Source organism: Hippoglossus hippoglossus, chromosome 7 (genome assembly GCF_009819705.1).
Source record: "Hippoglossus hippoglossus isolate fHipHip1 chromosome 7, fHipHip1.pri, whole genome shotgun sequence".
Classification (NCBI taxonomy): domain Eukaryota; kingdom Metazoa; phylum Chordata; class Actinopteri; order Pleuronectiformes; family Pleuronectidae; genus Hippoglossus; species Hippoglossus hippoglossus.
In genome coordinates, this window is record NC_047157.1 from 27,494,393 (window position 1) to 27,500,392 (window position 6,000).

Genomic DNA, 6,000 nt, shown 5'->3' on the forward strand with positions numbered 1-6,000 from the left:
CACACAGACACACACACGTGAACGCACACAGACACACACACGTGAACACACACAGACACACACACGTGAACACACACAGACACACACGTGAACGCACACAGACACACACACGTGAACACACACAGACACACACACGTGAACACACACAGACACACACGTGAACGCACACAGACCGTCTGAATGTCAGGCACAGTGCGCCAAATGTAAATGTTTTTCAGTGATTTTCAGTAAGTTTCTATGAATTGATGCACAACAACTGAGAAGCAGAATTCATTTGAGTTTAAAGACTAATGGTGTTTGGTTCACCGACATCAGAACATCGCCGTACGCTTTCTAGCCACATGTGGAGGAGGTCGGGGGGGAATCCCCATCAGAAGGGTCACAGCAGTGAGGTGTGGGGTTCCTAGGCTCTTTGTGTGACACTGGTTTGAATTAAACAGCTAAAAGTGCAGCTTCTTCCTTGGCAGGTAAAAACCAGAGGAATCCCCGGGTGGAGCTTTCAGAGCTGTGTCATCAGCGTTTACCTGGAGTCCTGCTGTGGCCCTAAATCAAGTGCTCCCAGCTGTGAATCCGTGGCTTCTGATTGGTCGCTCCTTCTGTACAGAGATAGGACGCATTTCACTCAAAACTAATGTGTGAAAACTCCACTGTGCAGCCCCGCCCCTTTCTTTCTGCCACCTGCTACTGACGCGGAAAATCCAGTTTGATTCAACTCGTCAAATTCCTAAAAATGTCAGTGCTGAGATGTGGGAGGTGAAATGTGTGTGATGGTGTTTCACATGTTCTTCCTGGCTCCTCCCACACTACTGACTGTTAACTGAAACATCTCGGGAGCTTCAGCGACCTCCCGTCGGGAGCTTCAGCCTCAGCGACCTCCCGTCAGGAGCTTCAGCGACCTCCCGTCAGAAGCTTCACTGACCTCCCGTCGGGAGCCTCAGTGACCTCCTGTCGGGAAGAGATGCACTTTCTTGGTTCAGCTGGTCGTTGTAATTAGAGATAAGATCAACCCACAACATGTTACTAGAGAAATCTGATCATCAAGAGGATCTGAAACAGAAAAACGAAATGTTATTCTTTCATTTTTCTTCAATCTCAAATAGTTTTGCTCCTGCAAAAATCCTCAATGAGGGTTTTGTCGTAGATTTAAAAGCTTTGTTAAAGTTTGTCCTGCTCTCAGTATTAAATATCAGTGACTCATAAACGTAACAGGAGCAGAAACCGAAGCACAGAGCTGCAGTTCTTCAACTCACAGCATGATGTCAGCATTTCTCCTGTTGTTCCAGCGGAGCTCTCTACAGTGAACAGGCTGGAGGGAGACTCCTCGCTGCTCCACCGTGTTCTCTGGTCCGGATTTAGGTTCATGCTGCAGATCGATGGAATAAATGAGCCAGTCTCCACCTGTTGTGCTTGCTCCACCACAGGAAGCAGCTCATTTAATCCCCATGATCGAGGTCAGTCCCAGGTGGACTTCGGGCTCCGTGATTGGCTGTTTGTCGTCCTCACACAGGATCAGAGCTGAAACACTTGAGATATTTTACTGACTCATATAAAGTGATAAAGAGTCTTTTAGGCTTTGGTTGATGGAAATTTAATATAATTGGATGTGAAGGAGTTGAAGAGAAACTAGTCGAACCATAAACAAAGTGCAACGGAAGATTGAGCGTTTATTTAGTCTCACATTCTCACAAGCACAAAACCAAACTGAGGGAGCGAGCACGAGTCTGATCAGAAACACTTGAACAATACATAAAATGACAGAAACTATCTTTGACAAACATTTATTGAATATCTACTTGTTTAGTTTGGTCCATGTCCCATCTGCTAACACGGAGGAGTTCATGAGCTTAACTGCAGCCGGCCACCAGGGGGCGACTGGGAACCTGTCATCTTAATATGTCAGATACGTACTTCATCCTCCAACATCTCACATGTTGTGTGTATCTTCCTGATTTCATATATTGCTCTGTTTCTTTTGAGGTTGTGAAGTGAGGAACTGAAAACTGCACAAATCAAACTTGAACAGATTCTAACTTTGAACAAGTTGTTGTCTCCAGTTGTGTATTTGTTCCTCTGCTGGTGGTAGAAGGTCACACCAGTGAAACCACCAACACTTCGGACTTCAGAGGGTTTTTAACACCAAGACGTCAGAAAGGTGTTTTTCTAGTGTTATGGTGCGTTTGAAACGAGTGGGTGTGTAAGCTCGAGTTATTGTGCACGAGTTATTTTCTAAAGAAATCCACCAGAGGAACTCGGGTGTGGAAGCTGCTGCACAGGTTTCAGAACTCAGTCCGGCTCACGCGTGAGGCTCTGCCCCCCCCCCCCCCCCCCCCCCTGTGCGGATCGAGAGCAAGCGGCGCTCTGCATGTGAGCGAGCGCTCTGTGGGCTGAACGATCACGTGGGTCACACAGGAGGCACAGAGCTGAACATCGTTCGGCTGCTTCTTCTGTGATCCCGGCTGATTCTGCTAATGATCCGTGGGTCAGACCCAACAGAGTCCGGCTCTGACTGCTGCTGCTCAGCAGTGTCACCTCTGCTGACCTGGAATCCACTTAGAGATCAATATCATTATTTTATTATTTTGATGTTTCCTGTGATGATCCAACCGACCCTCCCTCTCTAAGTCATCACACAGTTAGCTACAGCTTTCCCAGGGTTTTGGAAATGAAGCTTTGATTTGGGTCTAATCAGCGGAAACCTCTGGATCCAGAGTGGGCCTTTGAAGCAGAGGTTTAGTTACAGCTGCCTTAAAAGCTTGTGGTACGAAGCCGGTTCACAAAGACATATTAATCTGATTCAATATGAACATATGTTCATGGGGAGGAGGTGGTGGATGTTTCCCTGATGGTTGAAATCGTTGCTTCTCAGAGGAATCGATGGATCAGTCGAGCTGTGACTCAGCTACCGAGCTGAAGAGGGAACATCCTGTTGGTGGAACGCCACTTCCTCTCCGGTGTTTGAGAATTATACCAAGAAGCTCCTCTCCTCTGATTTACTTTCTTCTTTCTCAGTGTTTGTTTCCCGACTCTGGAGTAAAACCTGACTTCTCTTGTGCGCCTCCTTCTCGTCTCCTCAGGTTCCTCCTCCAGTGTTTGGAAGATCTGGACGCCAACCTTCGAAAGCTCAACTCCCGCCTTTTTGTCATCAGGGGTCAACCAGCCAATGTGTTCCCGCGACTCTTTAAGGTCAGCGTCCTGGATGCTCTGGTTTGAACCCAAAGATCTGCTGCTGCCTCCAGCTTCTCACACGCTGGGGTTATCTGTTTGGTTTCATTGTAAATTAGTAAATGTGAACATGTCGTCCTCCATGTTGTCTGGTCTCAGGAGTGGAAGATCTCTCGTCTGACCTTCGAGTACGACTCTGAGCCTTTTGGGAAGGAGAGAGACGCTGCCATCAAGAAGTTGGCCATGGAGGCGGGCGTGGAGGTCAACGTGAAGATATCACACACCCTCTACGACCTGTAAGTAAGGACAACTAGAACCACTTGTTTCTAAATGATGTTTCCAGCTCTTACTGTGATGAGTTAGATATTAACGCTGTGAACTCGAGCAGTAACTGTCCACTTTCCCTCATCGTGTCAGCGTAATTAACATGTGAGCAGAGAGGCTGTAGATACCTGACTGCACTCGGCAGCGCCACCTTGTGTCCATACATACACGACACACAATTATCTGTATTTATTTATGTAACGTATTTTATGATCATTAATTCAGATTTTGAGAAAAGCGACTCCCAGCAGAAAAGGTTCAGGTTTTAACTAACTCAATTATCAAAGGCTCAGTAAGTGGAACTAGTTAAACTAAATGGGAAGTTGTTATTAACGTTATCGGTGCTTTTCCAGCTTATTGATTCTTTTACATCGCTGGGATTTTTCTTTCAGTGCCTAAAGAAAGTGATTTCAGTGAGAAGTTTATCTTTTTAAACCCAATTAATAACAAAACTGAAGATGAGGAAATTCCACTTCAGTTTCCTTCCTTCCTTTTGAGGAAAGTGTTGAGTTAAACTCCTTCGCAGCTTCAGCGAGACACATTTGAATATTTTTTATTGACTTGTGACGTTAGTGAATCAGATGTTAGATGAAAAGGTGAAGAACCTCTGACTGAGCGCTGCCTCCGCTCCTCTCCAGGATCATAGAGCTGAACGGCGGGCAGCCTCCGCTCACCTACAAGCGTTTCCAGACCCTGATCAGTCGACTGGATCCTCCGGAGATGCCTGCGGAGACGCTGTCGGACGCGCTGATGGGCGGCTGCGTCACCCCCATCTCCGACAACCACGGAGACAAGTACGGGGTCCCGTCGCTGGAGGAGCTCGGTGAGGAAACCAAACCCAGACGTAGACTAAGTGCTGAACTGAATAACAACCCATAATGCAACACTGTGGGAGCTGCATCCAAAAGGACTGCTGTCATAAATACTGATTTATCTCTGACCAGTGCGTTAATACTTAAACTAAAATTAGACTCCAGCAAACTCCAGTAAAGTCTGATCTAATATCAGAGAAATATGTGAGTAAGACTCTAAACAAAATGAAAATCCTCTCGATAATTAACACGGGACACTTGCTCCTGAAACTCTAAACCCAGTGTCTCTATCTACAGGCAGCTCTCCTCTGAACCCTCGCGATTGGATCAGTTAGCTTCTCACCAGGTTCCTGTTTCCATCTCGGTCCGCCCATGCTCTCGGCTGCTCTGGAGCCATCTGCCTCTCACACCTGCTATTTTAGCTAAGAAGCTATTTCATGTTTCTAAGTCCGTCAGTGCAGATGTCTGGTTTCTCTCTGGAAGGTTTGTTCCACACAAGCTGTCTCACCATTAGCCCGGGGACATTTTAACCGGCTTGCGCTCGGTCGGTCCATCAGACGACCCCAGTCCAGCTGACGGAGCTGTGCTCACCTGCTGAGCGCTGACATGTGAATTCATCATGTGCAGTTTGAAAACTGTTTAAATGTGAACGTTCAACAATAATAAGAAGTGACTCAGCCTCAGTATCAACAAAAGTAGATTTGTGATTTATTAAATATTAGAAGGTTTGTGAAATGTTTTAGTTTCTGTCAAACCAGGCGACATTACAACGAAGCTGCACCAGAGACAACACACACTGACAGATGATGATTAACTATAATAAACTTTATTCATACAGCACTAAAAACAGGTTTACAAAGTACACGTCGAAGCAGACGCATGCAGTGCAAGTTAACGCACGAGACAACGGATGAAATGAAGCAGTGAAACAAACAACACGCTCTTTGAGATGATTTCAGGCTTTGACGTGGAGGGCCTGCCGCCAGCTGTGTGGCCCGGAGGGGAGGCCGAGGCTCTGACCAGGATTGAGCGCCACCTGGAGAGAAAAGTAAGTTCTGCATGTGTTGGTCCACACACAGCTGTTGTTATATCAGCTGTAGCTCAGAAACTTCACTTGGTTTCATTGATTTATATTTTAAAATAGTACAGAAATAAGCAATAAGATAAAATAATAAGACATTAATAATAAACTGTTGGTTTCTCTGGACCTTCACATGTAAAGAGCCTTGAGATCATGTATGTTATGATCTTCTTGTGGCTAATTATTAATAAAGTAATGGACTGCGATTGGTTGATATATTAACATTAATATAATATGATTATATTTTCAGAAACTAACCAGATGTATTCTAGTATTGACATATATTTTCTACACTTTCTTTTAAAATGACTGAACTGCTCTGTTCTTCATCACTCTATCGTCTCTCCCTCTTCTTCCTCCCGTGTTTTTCTCCCCTCACAGGCGTGGGTGGCGAATTTCGAGCGCCCCAGGATGAACGCCAACTCGCTGCTGGCCAGCCCGACGGGCCTCAGCCCCTACCTGCGCTTCGGCTGCCTCTCCTGTCGCCTCTTCTACTTCAGCTCACAGCTGTATGAGCAGTGTGCTTCACTCATCAAAACGATCAGTGTGGATTTGTGGTTTATAATTCATGTTGAAAGAATAATACAAAGACAAATACAAAGAACATTGCATATTCTTACA

General features: G+C 45.8%; 1 pseudogene; it reads left to right on the forward strand.

The window, feature by feature from the left end:
- Positions 1-2,874: 2,874 nt before the first annotated feature.
- Positions 2,875-6,000, forward strand: part of LOC117764244 — an 8,725-nt pseudogene continuing 5,599 nt past the window's right edge.